Source organism: Acanthaster planci, linkage group LG19 (genome assembly GCF_054643075.1).
Source record: "Acanthaster planci isolate LZ-2023a linkage group LG19, COTS_SCS, whole genome shotgun sequence".
NCBI classification, from domain to species: domain Eukaryota; kingdom Metazoa; phylum Echinodermata; class Asteroidea; order Valvatida; family Acanthasteridae; genus Acanthaster; species Acanthaster planci.
In genome coordinates this window covers 2132999-2144672 of record NC_141795.1, presented here as the reverse complement: position 1 = coordinate 2144672, position 11674 = coordinate 2132999, and the positions used below count along the sequence as shown (strand labels likewise).

The 11674-nt window shown below is 48.3% G+C and overlaps 1 protein-coding gene across 8 annotated transcripts in view; it reads left to right on the top strand.

The window, feature by feature from the left end:
• Positions 1 to 7399: 7399 nt before the first annotated feature.
• LOC110989416 (uncharacterized) overlaps positions 7400 to 11674 on the top strand; it is a 32883-nt gene continuing 28608 nt past the window's right edge. The window contains exons 1-4 of one of the 8 annotated variants that reach the window (XM_022254072.2): positions 7400 to 7902; positions 8082 to 8289; positions 9338 to 9441; positions 11076 to 11247. The gene's annotated coding sequence lies outside the window, so the exon portion shown is untranslated. The other 7 variants (XM_022253897.2, XM_022253824.2, XM_087149154.1 and 4 more) reach the window with 7 other exon arrangements.

Sequence of the window (11674 nt, the reverse complement as noted above, 5' to 3'; positions counted from 1 at the left end):
TGTGTCTAAGTCCGAGTGGTGCGTGTGTTGTTGAGGGGCTCGGTAGCTTGAGGGGCTGATTGGTGGTGCGGTATAGTTCCTGATACTGAGGAATTGTGGTCGATGCAAGGGTGGATTGCTATCTCGTGACGTGAGTTGCGTGTAGTGCAGCCCTGACAATAAGCCCCGTAGACTTGCCAAAGTCCCTGAGTCGGCACTGGATGCCCACAATTAATTGTGGTGTTCGCTGCTCTGGGCGAAGTCCGGTCACGTGTAATCACACAGTCTTCCCGTCAATAGCGCCCTCTACTGGTGTATTGGTTGAGTGTGTCGATGAATAAATCAGCCGCTTATTAATTGTTGTACATAAATCAGGTGTCCGGGCGAAGTTTATTTCAAGTCAGGTCTGTCTGGGTTACGTCATTAAGTTTCGACCAGTCAGATTAGCCATCATCTCGACGAAGACCAACTTTCTTGGGGGACGGTATATACTTCGGTCCCAACGGACTCGTCCCTAGCCGCTCAGGGACTCTCCAGCGTGCCGTCCAATCCGACGCGCCTCGAGGAAGAGGGCGCCCTCGCCTTCGTCGGAGGGGTGCGGCGTCACAAATTGGTGTCAGAAGTGGGATCATCCTCGAAGGTTTTGTCTACAAAGAGTTTGGAGTTCTAGTTTCCTGTGATTCGATTGGTCGATGCAGCAGCTACTGTGGGCATCAATTGCGTTAGCCTTGGTTTGCATTGTGTTGGCTGTCATTTACTTTTGGTACGTTTGGCTTGTTCATCGGAGAGATAGGAGGTACTTTCGTTGGTTGAGGTCTGCAAGATTTGATCCGCCGGCTGAGTACGAGGTTGAAACTGCAGTATGAATGGTAGCTCAAGTAAGGGGGACTTGCACAGGTCCCGGATGGAGGTTCAGTTGTTGCAGTGGGAAAAGGCTCAGCAATTGGACAGAATCATGAAGTTAGAAGCAGCATTGCGAGATGCTAAGGAAGCAGGATCGAGCCCGATTGGTAGACCTGGTCCAAGTGATGTGCAGAAGTCATTTGAGCGCGTGAGAATTGATTTGGATGTCATTCCGGCTCCCTAGCCAAGATTTGGCTGGAAACAGGGAGGAGACGTCAGGGTATGGGTCGTTCAGAGCACCAGCACTGACTGAGTTGAAGACGCCAGAAGTCCATTGCAAGGAAAACGATGGTGGGCGCAGTTTAATTGATTGGACACCTCCAAGGCAAGAGGCGGCGTCCAGTCCGATAGTCTCTGCTGTACATGGGAGGGGTGTGAACGAGAGTCCATGTGTTCACATGCCATCTATACACTTGATGCAGAGAAGAAGCTCTACAGCGAGCTGATGAGTTTTGCCTCGCGTTCGCCAAGTGTTAAGAATGACAACGTGCGGGCTGATGAGAAGGATGGGGCGGGGCCTTGTCCAGTTAAAAGGGAGGAGAGAGTTGTTGGAGAAGATGAGTTGCGGGGAAGGCTTAGTCTGGTTCCCCGCCGACCAAGTATTGTTCCCGACCGCTACAGTGGCAAAGTGCCGTGGAACGAGTACTACGGGCACTTCGAGAGTTGTCGGTTGGTGAACCGATGGGACGATTTACAATCGGCCGAGTATTTGGCCGCGAGCCTCCAAGGAGATGCAATTCGCTTTCTTGGAGAGGGCGTCTCCAGGGCCGGAAGTTGAAGTATGAAGAATTAGTGAAGCTGTTGGCTAGGAGGTTTGGGCCTGGCCAGCAGGCTGAGAATTTTCTAATAGAGTTACGTCATCGTCGGCAGAAGCCGAAGGAGTCTTTGCAAGAGTTGTGTCAGGCAGTACATGAGTTAGCAGTTAAGGCGTATCCGGAAATTCCCGAAGAGGCGAGAGAGCGATTGGAGAAAAATCATTTCACGGACGCTGTAGCTGATCAGTACGTCCGAGAGGGAATCTTCCGAGCAAGGCCGAAGAATTTGTCTGAGGCATTGCAGGCGGCGCTTGAGACTGAGAACTTCCATAAGGTAGAGGCACAAAGAAAAGTCAACGAGAGACCAGCCAAGTTTGTCAGACGTATAGATGGGGACATTGAAGAAAGGATGCAGTCTGTCAAACGAGCCATAAAGGGTGTAGCCGACGTGACGAAGCAGTTGGAGAAATTGATGGGGGCCATGTTTTCACGACCAGTGACGTCGCCAGCTACGTCAGACCAACAGGTGCCGGGTACCCCACCTCCTCTGCGCAGGCCGAAGCCTTTGAATTAAATTGTCATAATTGTGGTGTAAAGGGACACTTTGCTAGAGAATGTACACAGCCGAAACGAAAGCGTCCCCGTAACCAGGGAAACGAGAACCAGCCGACCGGAGGGTCCGCGGAAAGGCTGAGGAATGCAGAGGACCCACAGAAGAAGGGCGACGGAGTTTGAAGAGAAAGAATGAAAACGAGGTTGGAGTCAGTACGGTAATGACTCCGGCAATGGGGCCACACCATGGCTTATTTGTTAAGGGGTCGATTAGATCAACCGAGTTTCGAATATTAATCGATACTGGCGCTACCGACACGTTGATTAACATGACAGTATATCACCAGCTACCGAAAGAACAGAGGCCGACTCTGCAAGAGTGTAATACCAGGGTCCGGCAGGTGGATGGTACCCTGTTGAAGGTATATGGGACTGCATGGTTAGATTTACGAATTGGGAATACTGTGCACCCGATTACAGCCACCTTTGTAGATATTGGAACACCAGCTATGTTGGGAATGGACTGGTTGTTGTCTACAGGGGGTAGTCTTGATTTCAATAGACTTGAGTTATGTGTCAATGGCGAACGAATTAAGTGTACGGGTGCTGCCGGTGCGCCATTTGTCGGCAGGGTAGTAGTGACAAGGACTACGGAGATACCGGCTGGGCATGAGACCATTGTGCACGGAATGGTTATTTGTCGGTATGAGGAGTTGACTGGCAGTATGATCATGGAACCAGTTGAATCAGGTGGCCGAATTGCGGAAAAGGGCCTGGTAATGGCCAAGTCTGTGGTTGATATACCAGCCGAAGTGGTGCCCATTCGAGTATTAAACCCAAATAGGGAGAAACGTGTCCTGCGTGCGGGAACGATAGCTGTGATAATAACACCAGCGGAGGTGGAGACTCCTCTCACGGCAGACAAGATTATGGGACACGAGGGGGCGCTACCCAACCATTTGACCGAATTATACGACCGAAGTCGAAGGAATTTGGCCCCACGTGATTATGCAAAATTGAGAGGGTGTCTGATTGAGTATAAGGATGTGTTTTCAAAGGGTGACGACGATATAGGCAGAACTGATATAGTTAAGCACAGCATCGACACTGATGACGCTAGACCAGTAAAACAAAAACCTAGGAAGCATCCCGTGGTTAACCAGCAAGAGATCAGTCGCCAAGTGGAAGACTTGAAGAGGCGTGGCTTGATTGAACCCTCAGATAGTCCGTGGGCAGCTAACGTTGTGTTGGTAAAGAAAAAAGACGGGACGAAACGGTTGTGTATCGACTATATAGAGGACTGAATGCGGTGACAATAAAGGATGCCTATCCTGTGCCAAGAATTGGTGAGGCGTTGAATGCGTTAGAAGGCGCTCGATGGTTTACAACCCTCGACCTCGCCCCAGGGAACTGGCAGGTTGCCTTGGACGAGGATGCACAGCAGAAGTCAAGTTTTGTGGTACGGAATGGGCTGTACCGTTGGAAGGTGATGCCGTTCGGGTTAGCCAACGCACCGGCTACGTTCGAACGACTAATGGAGAAAGTGTTGTCAGGGCTACAGTGGGAAATCTTATTGGTGTATCTTGATGACGTCATTGTCTTTGGCAGAACAGTAGAAGAGGAGTTGGGACGACTCCGAACAGTCTTTGAACGGTTGCGAAGTGCTGGGCTTAAGTTAAAGCCAAGCAATTGTAACCTGTTTCAGAGGTCAGTAACCTACCTTGGCCACATTGTATCGGCTGAGGGCGTAGCAACGGACCCGGCTAAGGTTAAGGCAGTCGCTGATTGGCCGGTCCCGAAGAATGTAAAGGAGGTGAGGAGTTTCTTGGGCCTTGCCTCGTATTACCGAAGGTTCATCAAGGACTTTGCTAGCATCGCCAGCCCACTGCATACCTTGACGTCAAAGTCAAAAGAATTCATTTGGGACGAGTCTTGTGATAAGGCATTCCACTGGTTGAAACAGTGTTTGCTAGGGGCCCCAGTATTGGCCTACCCGTTACCAAGTAGCGAATACATCCTGGATACGGATGCAAGTTCAGAGGGCATCGGAGCCGTACTGTCTCAGGTGCATGACGGTGTCGAGAAAGTTGTGGCTTTTGCAAGCCGGAAGTTGAGGAAAGCTGAGAGAAACTACTGCGTCACTCGAAGAGAGCTGCTCGCTGTGGTGACGTATTTAAAGTACTTCCGCCAGTACCTTACGGTCACAAGGTCAAAGTACGGACGGACCATTCTTCTCTGGTATGGTTAAGGAACTCGAAGAACCCGGAAGGACAACTTGCACGATGGTCGGAGGTTGTGTCAGAGTATGACGTCACAATCCAGCACCGTCCGGGTGCCAAGAATCAGAATGCTGATAGTCTGTCTAGACGACCTTGTAAACAATGCGACCATTGTAATGCACAAGAGGATTCTGGTGGTGAAAATGCCGATATTGATGCGACTGTTACTGTGGAAGAAGATAAACAAAAGTCAACCTCGAGCCCAGGAGATGTAAAGGGGGCCCTAGTTGCTGTGGTGGAGCCTACTGTAAGCAGCAAAGGCGGATGGGTCAAAGTGGCTGTTAATTACCAAGGGTGAGGGAAAGGAGCGCCCTCATTGGGATGAGGTGGCTCAAAGGTCTCCGGCAAGTAAGACGTATTGGTCCTACTGTGATCAGTTGGTTGTAAGAGACGGTGTACTGTACCAGCGATGGGAGTCGAATGATGGTGGTTCAGTCCAATGGAGGCTGCTGGTTCCTGAGATGTTCAGACGCGAGTTTGTAGAAGAACTGCATGGTGGGAAATTGGGAGGCCATCTTGGCCTTAAGAAAACCCTGGCCCGTGTGAAGCAGCGGTACTTCTGGTCAGGTATGAGTGCCGATGTAAGAGCATACATCCGGAAATGTGATCAATGTGCAAGGAAGAAGCCGCCCCCAAAGAAACGTAGGGCGCCCTTACAACAGTATAATGTTGGAGGAACCATGGATAGAGTGGCATTAGACTTGGTTGGTCCTCTCCCAAGGACCGAGGATGGGAACCAGTGGATCCTGGTGATTGGAGACTACACCACAAGATGGATGGAGGCATATACGCTCCCGGATGCAAAGGCAGAAACAGTTGCCTCGAAGTTTGTTAGAGAATTGGTTTGTCGATTTGGGGTGCCGAGGGAGGTCCATTCGGATCAAGGGACCAACTTCGAATCGGAGGTATTCCAGGAAATGTGTCGGCGACTGGGTATAAGTAAATCAAGAACAACAGCATACAATCCTAAATCAGACGGGCTCATAGAAAGGTTCAATAAGACTCTTGTCACCGTGGTTTCTATGATGATCGACCCACACAAAGGTCAACGCGATTGGGACCAGTACCTCCCATTCGCAACAAGCGCCTACAGATGTACGACACAAGAAAGCCTGGGGGAGACCCCAATTATGATGATGTTAGGCCGAGAAGTCACTCTCCCGATCGATCTAACAATCGAGCAGCCGGCCCCAAGTGATGACGAGGCAAAAGGTGACTACGCAAAAAGTTTGAGGGACCAGATCAGGAGTGCTCACGAGAGGGCGCAGAAATGCCTGGGCAACGCTATGAGACGCCAGAAGAAGAACTATGATCGCCGGGCGCGCGACCCTGGTATTCAAGAGAAGGACTTTGTTTGGCTGTTCAACCCCGCGAAGAAGAAAGGGGTTAGCCCCAAGCTTCAGTTGAAGTGGGAGGGACCGTATTTAGTATTGAAGAAACTCCGGGATGTTGTGTTCCGCATCCAGAGGTCAAGGGCGCAAAGCCCCGAGTTGTACATGCTGATAGGCTGAAACCTTGCCATAATAGTCCAATGGATCCATGGAGTACTCCTAGTGGGGGGATCCCTCTAGTGAGACCAACACCAGACATCCTGAGGAGGTTGAAACTTGGGGTGATAGGGATGAAGGAAGCAGTCATCCTGAGATCTTGGTTACCTCAGAAAGAGGAAACAATTGTCTTGAGGTTTCAGGCAAAGATAAAACAACGCTTGAACCAAGTATATCAGTAGAGTCAGGTCATGATAAAACGGAGGAAACTGTGGCGGAATTAAGGCCTAGAAGATATCCCAAACGGGAGCATTAATTACCGATAAGATATCGATAGTAATTATGTACTCACATTGATTTAGTAAATAATCAATGGTTGCTTAAAGTAATGATTAACCAGTTGTTTCCTCTGTTATTTTAGAGAAGTAAAAATCACATAGATAAGGAAAATAACATGGAGGTCGGGGCTAAGATGGAGTTCCAGTGCACCAGGTGCCCCAAGAAGTTCAGCCACCTAAGGGGCCTGTTGCGGCATAAGAAAAGCCATGGGCCAGCACCCTATTTCTCCTGCCGGCGGTGTGATTACAGGGAGAGGCGTCGAGATAATCTGCGGCGGCACTATAAAGTAGCTCACCCGGACCACCTAAGTGACATAGAGAGGATGACGCCCGGGCCAAGGCAAGACAAAGGTCAGGAGGCCGATCAAGGGGAACCAACGCAGAAGGAGGCGAGGCGGATCGTCGTGGGAAGCACGCCTGCGGACCGACGAAGTCCCAGTCCTCGACTCACGGTACCATGGGACAAGTTTAGGAACCTCCCGAGGCCCCTGTCCCCGTTAAGAACGTCCCTGGAGAAGGAAAAGCCACGAGAAGAAGAAAAAGAAGACCACCAGAACAACAAGAGACCCACCCTGGAGAACGATACCCCTCCAGAGGCCATCCCAGGCAACGACAAGCCGAAAGAAGAACACCCGGCCACGCCCAGCCGCCAGGCAGAAGTCCATAAACCAGCGCCAGCCAATGGAGTCACCGGGACCCCCAAAGCGCGTACCCGCTTTGAGCTGAGGAAACCACGCATCCCCAAGACGGCCACCATCATCGAAGAAGTGCTGACACGACCATACGTAGATGGAGTAGAGATTCACCGGGAGGCGCGCCAGCGGAAATATTTCCAAGATGTCCTGATTGACTGCCCCCTTCTGTTGGCAAAATAATAATAATAACAAAAAAAAAAAAAGCAGTAGTCGATTTACCAAGAAGATAGGAAATAACCTGATATAAATTAAGCAGCTGATTTACTGAGGACTTTTAAAGTATACCGGGAGCAACTTGATTCTTTACTTTCAATCTCAGAAGAAGCATTCTACTTTCTAATAAGGTTTAATATTTTTATAAGCACCAATCACCTTGATCAAATGTTTCACGCTTGTTCTTACTGTTTACTAAAATATGGTTGGTAAATAAATGTTGTAACAGGTTCTTGTTGAATAAATGTTGCGACTCTGTCGCGTTGTTGTAAAAGATTGTTCGGCTTATCCAAATGAGGGCATTTAGGCCTGTCAGGAGGCTGTGTGACGCGACAGAGGGCGCTAGTCACTAGGCACGGTGCAGAGTTATAGATGGCGCTCTGCCCAGTAACAGAGGCAGATGTTAGGCGCGCATAGCTGTGTGTTAAGCAAGCGCGGCGCATAGGCTCCGCCTTGTGCGTTGTGCGATAGGGCAGCGGAAGTCACTGCTTAATCACGTGAGCGCGTGCGCAGGCGTGGTCAGAGCAGCGAGAAAGCTATAAAAAGCGCGCGTAGGCGCGGCTGGCTCCGGCTACAGGTGCTCTGCACCGTGCCTAGTGGCTAGCGCCCTCTGTCGCGTCACAATATGGAGGAGCACACGTTTTCGTCCATATACTGTTTCAGTGATGTTCAAGCTGCGTGTCAACTGGAGGTCTTGCACGGTAGATTGCTGTTAAATATCATTAGAAATGGCACTTTCAATCATGCAATATCCGCTAGTTGAGATGTCACGTTTAACATGATTTTCATTCCTGTTTCTCATGTCCTGACGTGATTCATGAACCCGTGATCCTAACCATGCTAACTACTGAGATTAATAATTTATCTTTATTCCACTCAGACTCTGCTGTTACGACTAGTGTAATTAGGCGAAGCTGGAGGCTCAGGGTCAAGGGCTTTGTGTCACTGGAATAGCCCGGTATGCTCCAGGAAATCTTTTGAACGTTCACTGTTGTGTAGGTCTACCCTGGGCCTCGCCTTCTTTTCCTACCGCCATGTTTGGGCATAGTCAGCGACTGTGACTGCTTCTCGTTGTCTCCTCTGTACAAGTTGGTGTGATGTTCCCCCTTAATTCTTTGCCAATTTTGCAAATACAGATAGATAGATACAGCAGATCTGTTCGGCACAATCTTGACTCCTGAATTGATTATCCTATGAATGGATTTCATTGAAAGGAAAATCAACTCGGGAGGGAATAAAATGAATTTGCACAAGCTTCAAAATGTCGCTCTACACTAGGGCCTATTAATAACTATTACTGATCATATGCATTTGTTAAAAAGGTGATCCGTAGGTTCCTAGTCACTCAAACTAACGTGTGACGGTATAGTCACCAGGTATTTTATTTTGCCACTTACTGTGAAAACCATTGAGACTTGACAATAGGTGGCAAAATTAGGGACCTGGCGACTATACAGTCACACGCTTTATGTTACTCAAGAGTCAAGCCAGGGGGAATTATTATAAGCACTGGCAGCGGAATGGGGGGGAGGGGACCAGTGGTTCCTCTACTTTTTTGACTGGGGACCTCCCCGCCCCCCACTTTTTGCATGTCCTTTAATTGGATGGGGTTCAGTGGATCGACCTATTAATGGCGGATGCCTGATGGTCTAACAACTGGCCCACCACTTTGAAAATCAGTCCGCTGCCAGTGATGATAGGCTTACTGCAACCAGCATCAGGACCAGATGCTTAGAGCTGCAGAGGGGCAAGGGGTAATCTGTTTTTCTAACTTCATTTCATGAACAAACACGCTCAAACTTTCACATTTAATGCTGTTACATCTGTGTTAGACCTGACAGGCCCCACTGAGCTAGGCCAAGCTAGTTTCCCTCTGTGAGACCAATTGATATTTCGATCAGCTCAATCATGAAATCACGTTGTGCTATCAGTTGATTCTGTATGAAATCTCTGACTCTGTTTCCCTTGTTTTTGCAACAAGCTTTCACAACCGTAAATTAGAAAGATTAGACAATTGGCTGATGGCAGAATTATCAGCAAATCGTGCAATAATATCGACGGATTGTGCCGATCAGTCGATTGATGTTTTAACAACATCAACAACAAAGTGACCAGGAGGAATATTAATTATTGCAGGAGTTACAATATGACAACTCTGCTGGCTGAGGAGGGGCGCCCTCGCTCCCGCGCTCGTACCTCAACAGGCACCCAGTTGACTCATCATTTGATGGATGGCTCGGGTAAGAATGCTTTCTGACTGAAAGTAGAACGTAGGGCAACTGCACCGAATCACAGATCCTCTGCAGTCTGCACAAAGGCGATGCACTCCCACAATCACATTAAGGATATCGGGACGACGTTCTATTGATAGGATCTTCCTATCTGCTAAATAGTTCGACAGGATGGCCTAGTATTCTGTCATTGTGGTCTAGGCTTGGAGCATGACCAGTGGTGTAACTGCATGTGACTTTTGTAGGGTGCACGGCAGATACGATCTGTTGAGTAGATTTATACAATGAAGCTCTGGCCCTTCATCAGATAGTTGGAGTACAAAATGGACAGTTTTAAGCAACAACTAAACATGTAGTTAACCAAAGTTGCCAAAACGATGGATGGTTTGGATCATCAAGGTGACCATTAAGAACCAGACCCTTGGACATGATCACGCTCACGCTGTTTATCGGTTGCTGATTCCATTTATAAGTACAGAGAGAATCGTTCCTATGAAAATAATCGTACGACATGTTATTGACTGTGAATGCTGTGAGAGTTGCAGGCAATGGCAGAATGTGAGTAATGGTGAGAGTTTTGACATGTAGTTTGACTGGGTTCACTCGGGTGTGGGTAAACTGCACGTGCCCATCATTTTAAGAGCAGTGAACCAGCAGTTGAACTTTAGTTGGCTTTAGTTTGCTTGGTCTCTTGGCACTGTCTTTGCCTTCCAACTCTGTGACCCGGGTCAAATCTCACCCAGGGCGACTTGTAGATTGCATTTTCAGTCCTTACCTGATTCTGTGTGGTTTTTCTATGATGTTCATTTTGGTTAACTTCCTTCCACCTAAACATTGAATTTCTTCCTTGTGTTCTCTCCCAGGGAGAACAGTTTGTAACTGATAGGGTCTTATCCTGGTTAAATTAATTAGAAATAAATGAACTTGGTCGCTGGAATAAAAATGAGAAATCTCGAGCCAAGTTTTGTGATAATGTTAACGTCATAATTTCTGTGGGGATTTACACCTTGGAGGTACGAACCTCGGAGGCTTCATCCGAACCCACTCTGTTGGTAAATTCTGTTTGCTTAGCAGAATATGCCAAGAGAATTTCCTAAACATAGGCCTTAAGCCAAGGGACCAGGCGGAGCTTGTGCAGTAGCTGTATACACGTATTCATATGACAAAGGTTAGGCCTGAAGCCAGGGACCCAGACTGCCTGCCCCTTTAACAAATCTCTCCACATGTATAGATGCCGACGGGGCAGTATGTGTACCCCCAACGCCAACACGCCTGCACCTCATTATTCAACTGAGGGATTGGTCATAACGTGTCATATCCTCCCTCAAGATGCTGCTGATAGGCCGGCCGGCTATGTAGTCCCTGATCAGTCATGCACAGTGCAAACAGGCGCTTGCATGCGGTTGCACTGTCAACTCCCCCCCCCCTTTAGCTAAACCCGCAATTGGATGACGACTTAAAGTTGGAAGCTTTAAAAGTTTACTGGGTCGATCGGAGCGGATCACTGTGACATTGTTTTCACCTGAGCATCCCTACTCTCAAAAGGATTACGCCGACCAAATCATTCTGCTCATTCTGGAGGCTTGATGCATCGCAGTAGCCTTAATTCATCCACATCTGTGTGTGTCTTGGTTGTTTTGTAGAGTTTTCAGGGCAAGCTGCTCGTTGGCTAAACCCTGCACCGGTACCCCACCATGCAGACCGCCCATTTGGAGACACGATCAAATCTGGAATCCACCAAGGTGTACTATCCCGGTGCGGCATAGTGGGCGTATATCCTGCCCTTGGGAAACTAGAGCCATGCAGGTGCAATTGGTGAGTACTTGTGGCAGATGATCAACCCTGTAGGAATCTGTTCAGGGAGACCATGTGGTCAATATACTTGCTGACTATGAACCTGACCACAGACTGTGAAAAAAAAAGTGTGATCATGCCTGCAGGTTCCTCTATTTAACACTTGGAATTCTTGACAAAACGTACATGCATTTTTAATGATACCTTCCAACCTTTCTTTTTCCACATTAATACATGCATATTTTTAATTAATGTGAAACCACTTGCAGTCCAGTTATTGTTGGCTTACATGTAATGAACAGTCTGAGAAGAGTGAAGTCTTTTCGTATCATTTTTTGGCAGTTCTGGAGATATCAAATTTACATCAGTAAATTGCCTCTGGCATCATCAATTTTCTGTACCACCCTCAAGTTATGAAGTGTTCCCCATTTTAGCAAATCACGTTGAC